General features: G+C 26.0%; 1 pseudogene; it reads left to right on the top strand.

The window, feature by feature from the left end:
* The first annotated feature begins 10,931 nt into the window (after nucleotides 1-10,931).
* LOC127251202 (uncharacterized) lies at nucleotides 10,932-13,589 on the top strand (annotated as a pseudogene).
* Nucleotides 13,590-18,129: the final 4,540 nt, after the last annotated feature.

The following is an 18,129-nucleotide window of genomic DNA, read 5'->3' as shown; positions in this document are numbered from 1 at the left end:
TAGCGAATTTTAAATAAAAAAAAATGAATTGAGATTAAATTATGAAAGTATGGATAACAATAAGAAAGAAGAAGAATAAGGAAGAAGAAGAATGATGGAGAAGAAGAATAAGGAAGAAGAAGTCATTAGGGTATTTTAGTAATTTTACACAGAAATATATCACTTTATAGACAAAAAATCGCATTTCAGGTGCGTGATATACAACTGCCGTTAAATCCTAACGGAGGGGGGATTTTTTGCAACATTTTGGAAACCACAAGTAGGTGTTTTGGAGTTTTAGAACCACGGGAGGTTTTCAGCAATTTCGAAAAACCACATGGGGTTTTTTTTGCTATTTTGCCTAAAAAATATACTCCCTCCGTCCTTTAACAATCTATCAATTTTTCCATTTTGGTTCGTCCCATAACAAATTATCCATTTTTTTTCTAGTAATTGTACTATCTACTTAACATTAAAAATACTCTTCCAACTTACAATATATTACACAAATATCATTACTTTTATACCATACATTACTAGTAGGGTTAGTTTATTCTTTTTACTTTTATTTTTACTACATCTCAATATAATACTCCCTCCGTTCCATAACAAATTATCCATTTTTTCATTTTAGTCTGTCCCATAACAAAGTATCTATTTCCTTTTTTTAGTAACTGTACTATTTACCTACCATTACAAATACCCTTACAACTTACAATATATTATACAAATGTCATTACATTTATATCACACATAGTAATAAGGTTATTTTAGTAATTTTTACTTTATTCCTACATCATCCAAATATAATACTGATATTTCTAAAACTACGTGCAAAAAGTAAATAGATATTTAGTTACGAGACGGAGGAAGTAATACAATATGATAGTTAATTTATGTATAAAGAAATTTAAGATTTTAAAAATTAAGTAAAAAATTCTACAGTAAGAATTTCACAGTATATATTAATAAAAAAAAATGTTGCCCGATAAACCAAAAAATAAAATCTATTGTGATAAAATTATATATAAGAATCGTTATTTATTTTGTACCCACACACAAGCACACACTCATGCACCCTACGGGGATTGAACCCTCAACCTCAAATATGGAAAAGGAGGGCTCAACCGCATGAGTAACACACTCTCGGCCTTTCATTGGTCTTTTGTTTGTTATCTATGTAATCGGTTTAAAATTTATCAGTAGTTCTATATTTTGATTTTGGCTTTTGAATAAGGTTGTAAAAATGAGTTGAGAAATTATAATCTCTATGTAAATTCCACTTGATGAATACTACTTCCTCCGTCCCAGCTATCGTGTCCACCTTACTAGATACAAAAATTTAAGAGTGATATAACTAGTAAATAATTAAGAAAGTATAGTGAAAGATACACTATAATAAAAATAAGAGTAAACTATTCTTTTAGTCCTGTAACTAACCCTTATTATCATTTTAGTCTCGTAATTGAAGCCTATATTGAAATAGTCCTATAAATGGATTTTTTTTGCACATTTGGTTTCCGGCACTAGAGATGCCTGCATGACATACCAAAGGACACATATCCGCCAGGTAAACACCACCTAATGAATATGTAGAAAATTAATTTAAAAAATTTTGGTGTATTTTGAGGTTTTTAATTATTATTATTATTTTAATCTCAAAATACACCATTCTTTTTTCTTTTTTTTTTAAAGTTCAATTTTCTACGTGTCCGCCACGTAATGCTTATCTGGTGGACACGTGTCCTCCGGCGTGCCACTTGAGTATCTCCGGCACCGGCAGACCACATGTGAAAAATAATTCACTTACAGGACTGTTTCAATACAGTCTCCAGCTACGAAACTAAAATTATAAAGGAATGTTAGTTACGAGAGTTAGAAATAGTTTACCCTAAAAATATTATTAATTAAAATTAATATAATCAATTAGTTTATTTAAAATTTTAAAATTATAATAACATTTTTTAAAAAAAAATTAAAATATATAATTTTTCCAAAAAAGAAAAATAACATAAGATGTGAGACGTATAAAAATGACAATGTGAACATAATACGTGAGATGAAGAAAGTACCACCGAAGTATGACGAGAAAAGGACGTTGAGTTAAATGTGTATCATTCTTAACTTAAATGTGAAAATGTCATATTATATGGTAAAGTTCATTTTAAGTTGGTGAAGGTTGTGGGCACCGTATGAACTTTATTTTCTTATCCAATAATATTGCTTAAATTTATGGCTTGCTAGCAATCATTTTTTGTTCATACTATTTCTATTTTTCTGATATATAATTCATTTTAGGCATACCGTCAAGTATGATCAATATTTGAAGACATTTAAATTTATATAGTTTATATTTTCCAAATTGAAATTTTAATTGTACATCTCTCACTTGCACTTTCGTAGCTTCGCTCACATTGTGGGTTTCTTTTATTTTTTTTCTTATTCTAAATGCTCCTTGTGTCAATCTTTAACCTAAGAAAACTCCTCGTCATGTTTGTGTGTTGCACTATTGGGGGCAACACTATTTTTCTGATGCATGTTTAAATCAACTTTTGCTCAATACAAAGTTGATCCATCATTAGATATGTGCTACAAACATATGCATAGAATTGATGATCCAATTTTCACCATTTTTGTAGCATGATTGGATGTCCATTTGGTGAGAATTGCCACTTTTTTCACTATCACCTTGGTGGCTACAATGTTGTAACCTAGCTGATAAATATCCATTCACCATTAGCTGTCAGAACACCAGCAAAGCCATTGCATGTACAAAATGGTACAGCTAGAATTGGTATCAAAACTAAGCTATACAAACAATATGACATTGTCTCTGGGTAAACCCCGATCGAACCTAATACCTTACAAATCAGGTCCGACAAGGCAAGTCACGCTAGACGAACGTCGGATTCGAACCCATGACCTCACGATCACAAGTTCACTCTCCATACCAATAGACCATCTCTTACGGGACTAAGCATCATAGTTATTGATTCATAGATGTATTGTGCATCAATAGAATATTAGTTATTGAATAATAATCAAATACAAAATTTTAAGGAATTAATATAGCATATTAGTTTTCCAACATTGAGTGAGGCTCTTGCTGTCATCAAGACAACTATATCTCTTCTTAACATCTTTTACAAATACGAGTGAACATAATCAAAGTTTCATTTCAAACTACTTAATGTCGCTCCATGATCCATAAACCAAGGTATATGAAAATAAAAAATATTAATAGGCATAAGTACTTACTAAAATACTACAAATCACCCAAAGATGCTGAGGTACTACATGAAAAAAAAATAATAATAAAAAATAAAATCCCACAATGCTTGAACTTATATAGATGTACGTACTTAGTACTTGAGGGAAATATAATAATTTTTATTCCATTAAACCATGGCAAGCAATATAAAAAGTACCTCAAATAATTTCATGAAGTTCAAAGCATAACTTGTGTCACTGAAGCATTGAGAATGTATGGTTGACATTGAATTAAGTATGTCACTCTATAATTAAAAATATGAAATAGAAAAATAAAGCACAACTAAAAAAAAATAAAAATAAAAATAAAAAAGGTAAAGTACTAGATTAAAAAAAATAAAAAATTAAACCTATTGTAGGATTGGTTCTATTGTCCTAACACATTCTCAAGTCTTATTTATTGATGGTTGCGCAAGGAATAATATATTTATATTAACATCAACTAATTAAAAAATAATAAAATTAATGCATATATATGTACTTCCGTATGTTTATTTCTTGGATTTTTTCTCAAACGTTTTGCAACTACAAGAAACAATATTATCTAAAGAGTTAAATTTTACAATATGATACTTTAATTTTCCCAGATAATTGAAATGATATCTAGTTATTGTTCCATCCGTGCCAGTAAAAACCCTCCATGTAATCGTAAGTTTTCTCTAGTTCCTTTTGTTTTTTTTCTCTTTTAACGTTGTGTGTATGCACACTTGAATCATGTTTCAAATTTGAAAGATTATAGGAAGGACTTAAGCACTTGTATTTGCTTTGAAATAAGCCGTCAGCTCTTCATATCGGCGAGAATCATTCAAAATACTTGATTATCCCAAATTTGAGAATATTTTCAACTTGCAGAATATATTTATTACTTGTATTTTGTGTAAAAATCATCTATAACATGCTTTATTGATATATTTCTCTTGATATGATTCATTAGTCCTTAGATAAGATCTACTAACTTTTGAGACCAACTTAAGTGAAATTCAGACCTAAATTGTCCAGACTCAAGGAAGCAGCAAGGGAAAACCAAATCAACAAAAATTATGCAGCATCAAAAATATTTTCCCAATCTATATTCTACTTAAGTTCCAACATCCAGTGATTTTTCATTGTCTCAGAGACACCATTCCCAACAAAAATCCGAAATACCTCAGCGAAAGCACAAATTAAGACTGTCAAGCCATCCATCCCAAACTCACTATGAAGACCTTCTAATGTAGATTTACTGTTTTTTTTATTGAAATAAAATATTATTCTCTTCTCTATTTATTTTGCTTACACACTTCATGCTTACATTTGAATTATTTAATTTAAGGTGTGTTTCTCCGGCCCAGTTTTGGGCTGGATTACTCTGCTGGGCTGTCGGGGTTTGGGGGAGATGCTGGCAGCATCCGTTTTTTTTTTTTTTTTTTTTGGAAAAAAATCAATTTTCGTCCCAATATAATCAAAATTTATCAATTTTGGTCTCAATATTAAAAATTCATCAATTTTAGTCTCATTATAAACAATTTCAATCAATTTTGGTCAAATTAGAAATAATTTTGATCAATTTTAGTCCCACCGTTAAAAAACTAACAGAAATTGTTGACGTAGACGTAACGGAGTTGACGTGGTAGCTGACCTGGAAACTACACTGCCATGTACAATTATACACGGCTATATTGTCACACGTCCATGTATATTTCAGTGTACAATTATACACGACCATATTTTCACACTGCTATATATAATTCTACACGGCTATTTACACAACCATGTTTTCACACGGCCTCCAGTTTTGGGCTGGATTACTCTTTTGGGCGGTCGGGGTTTGGAGGCGACGCTGGCAGTATCTGTTTTTCTTTTTTTTTTTGGCAAATAATCAATTTTCGTTCCAATATAATAAAAATTTATCAATTTCCGTTCCAATATTAAAAATTAATCAATTTTAGTCCAATTATAAACAATTTCAATCAATTTTGGTTCAATTATAAACAATTTCAATCAATTTTAGTCCCACCGTTAAAAAACTAACGGAAATTGTTGACGTTGACGTGGTAGCTGACCTGGAAACTACACTGCCATGTACAATTAATTATACACGGCTATGTTGTCACACGGCCATGTATATTTCAATGTACAATTATACACGACCATATTTTCACACGGCTATGTATAATTCTACACGGACGTGTATATTTATGTTTTGATCTAAAATTTTTTTTGTTATATTTTTTTAAAAAAAAGATGTATATTTCAGTGTACAATTATATACGATCATGTTTTCACACGACCATGTATAATTCTACACGGTCGTGTACATTTCTATTTTGGTCTAAAATTTTATTTTATTGTTATATTTTTTTTGAAAAATATTTTGAATTTAGAATAGTTGATATAGTTAAAATTGAAAAAAAATCAATAGTTTTCATAATATAATTAAAATATATCAATTTTAATTCAAATATAAAAATTTATAGGATATATTTTTTGAAAACGTTTGCCTAGAATATTCATCAAAATTTTTTCTCTTACAAACATTCAATTACACAACTATTTTTTTTATATTATATTAAAAATTTATTTTACATTTCAATAAAATTTCAAATAATTTCACCGTAGACATATATAATTGTATTGAAATATAAAATTAAATTTTAATACTATAATATAAAAAAATAAAAAATAGTTTGGTAATTGAATATTTTTAAAAATATTTTTTTTGGTAAATAATAGAATTTTAGACAATCTTCCAAAAGAGTTAAACTAAAATTGATACATTTTAATTATATTAGAATTACTATTGATTTTTTTTCATATTACACTATATCAACTATTCTAAATTTAAAATATTTTTTTTAAAAAAAAATATAAAAAAAAAATAGATAAAAACATAAAGGTTTACGGCATGTAGAATTATACATGGCTTTGTAAGAACATGACCATGTATAATTGTACACTAAAATATACATGACCGGGTGACAACATGGTCGTGTATAATTATACATTGCCGTGTAGTTTACAGGTCAGCTGCCACATCAACTCCGTTACGTCTACGTCAACAATTTCCGTTAGTTTTTTAACTGTGAGACTAAAATTGATTGAAATTGTTTATAATGGGGACTAAAATTGATTGAAATTTTTTATAATGGGACTAAAATTGATGAGTTTTTTATATTGGGACCAAAATTGATAAATTTTGGTTATATTGAAATCAAAATTATTTTTTTTTCTTTTTCTTATTTAGTTTTTTAAAATTATAAATATTAAAAAATTATAATAATTATAATTTAATAAAATCTATACAATATATACGTCATTTTGTAGAGAATATTTTTTTTTATAATACAAATATATAAAAATTTAGAAATATATATGTATGCATAATATAAATTTATAATCAAATTATACAAATTAATACACATTTATAGGGAAAATTGGAAAAAATATCTCACATGTATACACCATTATCACTTTTGTCCTGTATTTATCTCGCTGGCAACATATATCTCACATGTTTGCAAAAGTCGTTAGTTCTATCATTTGGCCGCGCGTGATCGCGCGTAAGGGCGCGTGGTGTGAATGTCACGCGCTGGCAAAAGACATAAATAGCGATTTTGTAAACATATGAGATATATTTTGTCAGCGAGATACATACAGGACAAAAGTGATAATATAGTATAAATGTGAGATATTTTTTGCAATTATCTACATATTTATATTATTATATTCATTATCATCGAATCAATACACATCAAAACTCTCTAAACCTAACCCAAACCTAAACACATAAATTCAAACTCACTTCAAAATTCAAATTAAAATCAAACTCAAACCCAAATTTACCAAGAAACCCCATAAAGAAACACACCCTTAGATTCTTGATGAACTCAAGAAGAGCGAGAGAAAGATTAACAATTTAAGACTATGAATTCATAGCATCTAAGTACGTGACAGTTTTTTCGACTTGTTTAGTATGTGAAGTAAATTTAATCTTGATTAAAGAAATGTATTAAAGATGTATAACTGAAATAATTTTTAAATAATAATTGATTAAACATAGGTATTTACCTCATGTATAAGAAATATCAAATGACAATTATTTTTTTAAAATAATATTTTAAAATATGAATTTGAAGTCTCGTTGTAACTTTTAAGGTCAACGAAAAAGAATAGTGGCATGATTTCAATTGATGGTGAGAGTATTTTTTTTTAAATTACCGGCACAATTTTACATTCTTTACATCAAAAAAATATTTCAAAATAAAAAACTAAATAATACACACATATACTCCATCTATCCTAATTCAATGTATTCATTTGTTTTTTTTTTTTTTTTGTATTAAATTAAAAAATAATACTAATATTTTATTAATTAGTGGAAATGTATAAAATATTATTGACATTTTTGTTCTTGAAAAAATAAATATTTTTATAAAAATTAGAAGTATTTTGATATTTAGATATAGTTAAAAAATATACTCCCTCTGTCCCAATACAATAGTCCTATTTACCATTTTTGTACGTCCTAAAACAATAGTCTCATTTCCATAAATAACATATCACTATAAAACTACCCTTACTTTTTCATTATTATTACATAATTGCCACTACTTTTTACACTAATATGTTTACAAGGGCAAAAAAAATTTTTACCCGTATTTTTTACCTACTACCAATATAATATCAATATTCCTTAAATATGGTGTCAAACACAACCCAAACTATAGTTTTGGGATGGAGGGAATATATTATATGCACAGACATTGAGTTAGTATTGAAATAGTATATTTATCAAATTGTAATAATAAAAAATATTAATGAATTTACTTTAGATATTATATTAAATAAAATTTTATTACAAATATATTTTAAATTTATTAATTATAAAATATCACAATAATTTTTTATTATATAATAAATATTATATTAACATATTTTCAATATAACAAATATAACATTTCATTATATTTTCGTAATATAGAATATAGTTATTATTATAACTATAAACTTTATATAATATGTAATAAAATTATTATTTTATTTTATATTTGCTAATAAAATAAATGTAATAATAATTTCATATTTATTATATTAAAGAGTATATTTAGTATAATAATATATTAAAAATTATAAATATAATATAATCATTTTATAATTATAAATAAAAATATTAAAATATTTATATATTTTAATATATTATTTTTAATAATTAATAAGTATATATATATAAATAATTTCTTTCTCCCTTCCAAATTTATATTCTTGTTTGATTGGACAGAGGGACTAAAAAATAATAATATATTAATATAAAAATAAAATAGATAAAAAAAATTGTGATAAATTTGTTAAAGAATTAATAAAATATTGTAGAATAAAAATAAAAAATAATGATAAATATATTATTATTTGTAAAAATAAAAATCATAAATTATTTATTATAAATAAAATTATAATATAAGGTACAATAAAAAATATTGATATATATATTTTGAACTAAGAAAGTATAATTTTTATAATGTATCAAATATTATTTGTATAAATTTTTGTAATATGCATTAGAAAACTATTATTTTATTTTATAATTAATAAGTTATTTATAAAATAAAAAATAATTTTATTTAGAAAAGTTAGACTCAGTTTTTTTATATATACTTTTATAATTAATAAGTATATATAAGAACATGGAACTAAATTTATAGGAGAGTATATAAAATGTGATTTGCAGTGCAGTATAAACCAACTTCGGCCAAGTTGAAGTGACGATTTGCATTATTTATGTCATTATTTTTTAAAATATATATATTTTTTTAATAATTTATCTTTAATATTATTTAAATAATTGAATCAAAAGAAATAAAATCTCAAGGATATATGTTTATGTTTAATAGACAATTAGCTGATAGTTGTTAGTTGATTCAAATATTTGGTTTGATTAGTTGATATGATTAGTTGTTTATATTAAAATGTTTGATAAAATAATAGTTTGATATTAGTTGTTTATACGTAAAATGACAATTGAGGATATTTATATTTTATTTATTTTTAATATATTCAATTGTGTTCTTTTGAGTTTAAAATGTTTGAATTTTTTTTTATTAGTTATTGAAAATTGTAAAAATGTTATAAAATAGTAGTATTTCTTTTTATTATAGTTAGATTTAAAAAATAATATATTTTTATTGAAAAATATATATAAATAGTATTTTCTATTGAAAATGATGTAAAATATAAAATAATAAATTTTTCGTGTATATATTTATTATGTTAATTATTGATTAATTCATTATATTTATAATTTTCAATAAATTTAATTTATTTATTTATTTTTAATATAAATCTATATAATGTAATTTTAATATAAAAATAAAGTATTAATGTTTATATTTTATATTTTGTGTTGATTTTAATAAATGTATATATTTTACAATTAAAATAATATATATATATAAATTAATTATTTTAAATTTATAAAAGTAAAACTATAATATAATAAAATATTCTAATATTAATAAATAATCAAAATATATTTACTTGTGTAAAATGCATAATAAATTTTTAAGGGTAAATAAAATTTAAACTGAAAAAGCTATTTCAAAACGTTGAGTAAGTTAGCTTTTCAAAAATTAGCTTTTTGGATCCAAAAAGCTATTTCAAAAAGCTAATTATCAAACACCTAAATTAGTTGTTTGACTGGTCGTCAAATAATTAAAAACTGTTCAATAAGTTAAAAGCCAAACACTCTCTAAGTTTGAGAAACTTGAAAATCATAATAGTAGAAATAAGACATAAATTATAACAATGATTTGATATAATATAAATAAGTATAAACAAATCTTTTAAATATACAAATAATTTCTAATATTATATAAAAATAAAAAATAAATATTTAATCTCATATACATATTTTAAAAAATAACTCTAATTCGCTAAAATTACTTCAGTATTTTTTGTAATAATTTTTATTATCTACATTCTATTTGTAAGAATTTTTTTTTTTTATCTATTCACAAATTTATTAATTTTATTTTCATTTTTTTTTAAAATTGGAGTAGGTATTTAAATATTTTAAATACTATCATTTTGTAAAATATAAAATTTTATATAATATAAATATAATATATAAATTTATTTATTTATAGTTAACATAAATTAAATTTTTATGAATGATATAGAAATGTGTAGCATATGTAATATATTTCAAATTCAATAATTTAACTTACATTTGTTAAATATGTCAAAATTGTTAAATTTATCAAAATATGAGTTATTTCACTACAAAAAAAAAAAAAAAGAAAAATGATCATCTCTGGACAGAAAAAATAATTATTACTAACTTTTATTAAAATTTGTAGCAAAAAATTAAAATACATAATTAAATATGACGGATAAAATGATAATTTATCACTATTTTTTATTTATTTGATCAATTTATTAATAAATTTTTTATATATTATTATAATATTATTATTTTTTATTTTCGGAACCGAAAGTAATAAAATAGTAAAATTGAAGTAAAAATTCCCCAGCATTTTCTATAATTTTTGGACCCAAATCTACCCATCTAATGTGGGCCGAAAGCGGGTCCGGGCTCAAGCGGTCTCACTTGCCGTATAGAACGAAATGACAAGAATACCCCTCCACGCTGTAAATTGCAGTAATATGTGTTTTCACACCCTCAAGTTTTTTCATCGGTCAGTGTGCCCTTTCTTTCTTTATTATATGCATAGAATCCCTCTTCTCTTCCCTTCTCTTCTCTTCTTCCGCTCGTCTCTCTCAATTCTCTCGCTCTCAGATTATCTCTGAATTCGATCCCTACCACCGATCCGTCGGTGCCAAATTCATCTCAATGACTCTCCTCACCCTTCCCCCAATCGATGTACGTAATTCGGGCTGTTTGGTTTGTCCATTTCTTGTGCGCGAATGTGTATGTGTGTGTGTGTGTTTGCGTGTGAGGGCTGCGGCTTTTGTGTGATTGACTTGTTGAAATGGTTGCTTCTTTCTTTTTGTGGGGGTGTATGCATGGGTAATTTTGTTTTGCGTTTGATTCAGTAGCTTGATTAGCTGTTTCTGCGGCCGTCATGCGCTTTTTCTTTCCTAGGAGTTGAAATTTGAGTTTTTTTGAATTTAGGGTTTGAAAATTTTTGTAGGAATAGTGAAGTTGATTGATTGATTTTACGGATTTCAATTGGGAAACTGTGCTGTTGGGTGGTTTTATTAGATCCATTGGTTCTGACATTTAGTTTCGTTTCTTCCTCTAGCCGGCGGTTCCTGAAGAGATGCTTGTCACTCATGAAGATTGCCCCCCAGAAGGTCCTCAGCCAATGGAAGCTATGGTCATCTCCTTGTACAAGAAGAGTGCGATTGCTTTTAGAATAGCGGGTCTGTTCTTTTGTTGTTGCTCTTGTGTGAATGCCTGTGTTTTATTTTATTTTTTTATTCTCCTTTTTTTTCTTCAGTAATTTCTTGTAGATTTTTTTTTTAAAAAAAAATAAAATTATTTATTTATTTATTTTTTACTTCTACTTCTCTCCCTCTACTCTTCTCTTCTCTACTCTTCTTCTTCTAGAATTTAATTTTTTATCTTCTGTTTCTACATTTTACTTCTTCTCTCTTCTTTAGTTCTTATACTAGTTATTTTATTTTTCTTCCACTCTCACTCCCACTCCCACTGCTTCTTCTTCTCCGTCTCTTCTTCTTCCTCTTGTTTATTTTTTCATCGCTTGTCCTTTGTTTTTCTTCTTCCTCTAGTTTATTTTTCATTTTTTCATCTTCTTCCTCTCTTCCTTTTCTTCTTCCTCGATCCTTTTCTCTTCATCTTCCTCTTCTTCTAATCTCTTGTTCCTTGATCATTTTTCTTTATCTTATTATTCTAGTTTCTTGTTTCTCGATTTTTTTCTTCTTCATCTTTATTTTGTCTTTCTTGTTCCTCAATTTTCTTCTTTTGTTTATTTTTTCATCTTCTTCCTCTCTTCCTCTTCTTTAGGTATTCTTCCTTCTCTTTCCTCCAAGGAAACGGTATCAGCCGAGATATTAGAATGAAACTAACATCAAGACTTGGGGCCGGTCTCAATTTCTTTCAATTCAACTTCTTTCTTTGGAATCAACTCACACTCAAAGAACAAAATACAAATCGAAACATCAAACCCAGCAAGAGAAAAGAAAATAAAAATTACCCAGTACCAAGCCCGATCTTGGATTGCCAGATCACAAACATGTTTTCTTTTGTGAGCGATCTTAATCGCTACCAATTATTTATCACTTATTCCAATCATCTCTTACAATGACGTCCTCTTCCAATAGTACACATGACTTCATGTTCGAGGAGAGCGTTGTCTTCTACTAAGGGCTTCATGGTTTAAACCTGTAGTCGTCAAACTGGACCAAGAAGGGACGCTGCTGCAGCTGCCGCTGCCTCCTCTTCCATGGATGACATGGAGGACTATTACTATGACCTCTACGAGGATGAACCGGACAGAAATGTCGGTGATATATACCTCATTCGTAGATCCTCAGGTCTCCGCATTGGGAATCGGAGGTGGGGCGACAATGGCTATGTCCGAGCAGGACGGCAAGAAGCAAGGCCTGTTGTTCGTTCCACCTCTGCTGGCTCGTCCCAACAGAACAAGCAGATCACTTCTAAGGAAGTTGTCGGCCGCCGTGCCAAGAGGGCTCTAAAGCGTGAAGCGACAAGGCAGCGGTGGTTAAGCATTTTGCGAGGTTTTGCCAAACCTCGCAAGACTGCCATTTCCTTGTCGGAGGCTTCACCCTTCGGAGCCCTCTTGGCACTGCGGCCGAAAACTTCCTTAGAAGTGGTCTGCTTGTTCTGTTGGGATTAGCCAGCAGAGATGGAACGAACGACAAGTCTTGCTTCTTGCCGTCCTGCTTGGCCATAGCCGTTGTCGCCCCATCTCCGATTCCCAATGCGGAGACCTGAGGATCTAAGGAGGTATATATCACCGACATTTCTATCCGGTTCATCCTCGTAGAGGTCATAGTAATAGTCGTCCATGTCATCCATTGCAAAGGAGGTGGCGGCAGTTGCAGCTGCAGTCTCTTTTTGCTCCAGCTCGACTACAGTTTGATGTGAAATCAATATTTTTAAATGGCGATTTAAAGGAGGAGGTTTATGTTCCTCAACCTGAATGATTCATAATTGAAGATAACGAGGAGAGCTGCAACAAAGCCTTGTACAGGTTAAACCAAGCTCCGCGTACATCATATGGAAAGATAGATTCCTATCTTTGTGAAAATAGATTTGAGCGAAACAAGAATGAACCCACATTATACAATAAAAATAATTTTCTCATTCTTTGACTTTATGTTGATGATATGATTTATATGGGTTCGTATCTTTTTCTCATTGGTAGACTTATGCAAGTTGCAATAGTGTTTGGGTTGGAAGTGAAGCAAGGTGACGATGGAATTTTTGTGTCTCAACAAAAGTACGTTGTTGAAAATGTTTAATATGCTGAATTGTAAGGTTGCAGCAGCACCTATAAATTTGAATGAAAAGTTACAGATTGATGATGGTTCTGGACAAGCAAATGAAAAACAATTCAGAAGCTTGATTGGGATGATTGATTTATTTGACGCATTTAGTTGCAGACATTGTTTTTATTGTGGGAGTACTTTCCACGTTTATGTATTGTCCTTAATTCACAAAGCTAATTTTGTTGGAACAATTCAATTTCGAAAATCAGGACCAAACAATTTTTATTATAATCATTCATTCTTAATAGTATTTTCAACCTATGCAATTCATTACCCGGCTAATTAACATGATATTTTCAAATTTCACCACAAAAATTTTAAGATGTTAAAATTCATTTATTCTGATGAAAGTATCACTACTACTACCATTACTACTACTATTATTATTATTATAATAGTTGTTGTTGATGATGATTATATATAAGATATAAATAATATGATAATGTTTATTAATAAGATTATAAATATTTGATAAAAATTAATTTAAAATTAAAATATAGTAGCAAACTATTCTTAATTTTTTCTGAAAATATATATTTTTATATAATAAATATAATATTTAAAAAATATTATTATTATAATAAATATGTATTATTATCTTCTTTTATATATATATATATGATTATATATGTATATATAATACAACTATGCAGTCCTCCTTTCATATTTTATTCTCTTATTTATATATATTCTTTAACATATATACATATAATATTTATATATATAGTATTAAAAAAATAATTAGAATAGATAAAAGATATACTAAAATTTTATATATGGTGTATTTGTTTTTTTTTTTTTTTTTTGAGATTTTGAATTTAAGTTTTGAATAATTAAAAAAAAATAAATTTGAATACTTTTTTTAGAATATAATAAGTGTTATGTAATATTTTTAATGTAAAATTATTCTTTTAGTAAAAATAAAAAATATAAGAAAAACTCCAACAAAACACGTAGGAAAAAAAATTTTCAATAATTTATTTTTTTCGAAAATTTTTAAAATTAGCTCCCCCTCTCGTCAAATCTTAGTTCAGCCACTGATTGTCCGTAGATTTAACTAGATATATATTTTTTTTCTTTATTAAAGTGTTAGTTATATTTATTTACTTTTTAAATTTTTTTATTTTTTTGGGCAAAAATTGTAAATACAGTTTTTTATTTTATATATATATATTTTTTTATTTAAAAACAATAAAAGTAAGAATAATAATAATAACTAATAATAAATATAAAAATAAATTGATATATCGAAGGATAATATAATAAAAATTAAAAATATTAATACACAAAATAATAGAATTATGTTTTTACATAATTAATAATTATATATTATTTATTAATATTAACTTTATTCTATAAAAAGATAAGGTAAATTGTCCATTACTTTTTTGTGATTACGAAACTCGGCGTAAATATTTCTTTACTTTAAAAGTTGCACTGCATCTCTTTATACTTTAGAAAATATTGTATGAAACTCTCTGTAATTTCAAAACTCAGCGTAAGTCCTCACTTTATTTTAAAAGTTGCATGGCTCTCCTTGTACTTTTAAAAACATTGTATAAAACCCTCCCACCATTCAAAAAATATAAAAAATCTTCTCATCACACAAGAGAAGTTTCGTGGGGTAGGGTTTCATGCATAGTTTTTAAAATATAAAATGGATGTCATGCAATTTTTAAAGTATAGAGATATTTTACGCTAAATTTCGAAATCATAAAAGAGTTATAAGCAATTTGCCAAAATATCATAATATATAATTAATTTTATTATATCATAATTTTATTTTATTATAATATCCATGATATTTAATTTAATTTATACATTTAATTTTTAATGCCTACAAAATGCCCCATCGAGACTTGTTTAAGCCGAAGCAAAGCGTTTAAGGTGTGAACAAGTCTCGAAACAGTAAATCAGTCTTTTTTTTTTTTTTTACTGAAATTTCCTTTTTTTGCAATTTTTTAATGGAGTTTTTTTTTAATGGCCTTTTTTGCAATTTTTTTTTTTTTATGGCGTTTTTTTTGGCCATGTTGTTTCTGCAATTTTTTTAATGGTTTTTTTTGTCATTTTATTTTTTGCAATTTATATATATATATATATTTTTTTTATGTTAGTTTTTTTTTTTTTTGCCTTTTTTTATACACATATCATGTATATATATTCTTTCATAATTTATTTTTTCTTTTTTTTTATTTCCTTATATTCTTCTTTCTTTACGTATTCCATATGGCTCAATTTTTAGGCACTATATAAACCCCTCACCATGAGAGAATTTTGTCATTCTCAAATTCTCGTAACTTTGATTTCTTTCATTCTAGTGTAGGCTTTTTTATCTTGTGTTGTTCTATTTTTTATTTATTCACAATAGGCCTTCTCACAGAAAAAACCAAGTCCACAATTTGAAATGATCGTTATTTGACTTTTTTATTGTAAGCTCGACACAAATGTGCTTGATAACACTCTAATATTTGTTGAGCTTGTAGTCTTCTCTCATCGAGAGCCTTTAGCTCTTCGAGTCTTAATCGGGCATTTTCTTCGATTCTCAATTCTTCTCAAAATTCTGAGAATCAAAATTTTTAAGAAAAGTGGAGTCCACATTGAGCTCTTTTATATATATATATATGATTACCTCTACTTCGTTATCTCTTTATCTCTCTCATATATATCATATTCAACTGAACATTTAAATTACTTTATTTATCACTCATTATAGAGGGGTGTATTCAATTAGGATTTTAATGGATTTTTTTGGATTTTGAAAAGTCCGTGGACTTGAGTTTAATTGATTTTGTTTATTGATTTATATGGATTTTGATAGATTTGATTGGATTATTTATTGATTTCCCTAGGCTTCTTTAGACTTTATAAATTTGTAAATTAAATATTTTTTATTGATTTATATAATTTCAAATATATGTCGTACACTTGTATGTATATAAAATTTTTTAAATATTTAATAAAAATATTAAAAGTACATTAGGTCTAAAAAAATATTTATTATTATTCTCATTTTTCTTATTTTAATAATAATAATATTTTTAAAGTTATATTTTTTGTTATAGTATTATTTTGATCTGATTTAGCATATTATATATATTCAGCGTAATTAATTTTTATTTTGTAACAATCTATTTAATTATTATTATTATTATTTATATGAATTTTTATTAAAAAAAATATTTATAAATAAAATCACATTAAAATTATAATTTTTATTAATTAAAATTAAAAATAAAATAATTAAAAACGAATAAACATAAACTAACATTGTCAAATATAATCGGTGGTTTTTGAACCGATGGAACTGAAATCGAAATAATAAAATATAAATTAAAATTATGAAATGTTTAGTTTTGATTTGACATTTCCAAATATTAAAACTGATAATTTTATTTGAACCATTCGAGCAAGTTTATTTCTTATTATATATATAATTTTAATATTATTTCAAATATATTGAATTTTAAAATATTTGTAATTTTTATATTAAACATTTAAATTTTCTTATCTTATTGATATTATTATATTAAAATAATAAATACATATAAAATAATAAATAGTTATTAATGATATAAATAAAATAATATGTATGTTTTTATTAATTTTGAAAATCCATTGAAATCTTATCTTATAACAAGAAATTCTATAGAGTGTAATTTGTTACCAATTTTATTAAAGAATCTAACAAAATCCATGGATTTTTAAAGTTCATGAATTGTTGAATACGGCCAAAATTTTAAAACACTTTTAAAACTTTGGATTGAATACACCAAAATTTCAAAAGACCTTTTAAAATATGGATTGAATACACCCAAATTTTAAGAGTCTAATAAAATCCAATAAAATGTATATTGAATACACCCCCATAGTAATGTTCAATATATTACCTTTACTATTTTATAGGATCCACACTAATTTATTTATTTATATATATTTTTATTGCATAATATATAAAAATTTTATTTATTTATACATATTTCTATATATTTTTATTGTCTACTAATATTTTTATATAATATTATATTAAATTTTTAAATTTTAATCTATATAAATTTTAATATATTGAAACATATAATTTACTATTTTAAAAATTGAAATTATTTAAATAAATCAACATATATATTAGATAATTTATGTTTAATTGATAATTTTAATTTTTTTAAAATAATATTTTATTATTTTTCTCTTTTAATTTTTGTTGAAGTAACCGGTTTCTTGAAAAAGATAATAAACATTGAATAGTTGTATCTTTTCCTAAAGGTAATGAGAAAAGTAACTGGTAGTAAAAACTGAAATAATAATTATAAAGGTAATAAGAGAATCTGTTAAGATGAGTGTCTACTGCATTATTTCTTTTATATCTCTCCTCCACATCATATCCACGTCATTATTCAAATTACTTTTTTGAAC

Source organism: Andrographis paniculata, unplaced genomic scaffold, assembly GCF_009805555.1.
Source record: "Andrographis paniculata isolate CXL003 unplaced genomic scaffold, ASM980555v1 Contig43END, whole genome shotgun sequence".
Classification (NCBI taxonomy): domain Eukaryota; kingdom Viridiplantae; phylum Streptophyta; class Magnoliopsida; order Lamiales; family Acanthaceae; genus Andrographis; species Andrographis paniculata.
Note: the sequence above shows the minus strand (reverse complement) of the source record. Positions and strands in the feature narration are given on the sequence as shown.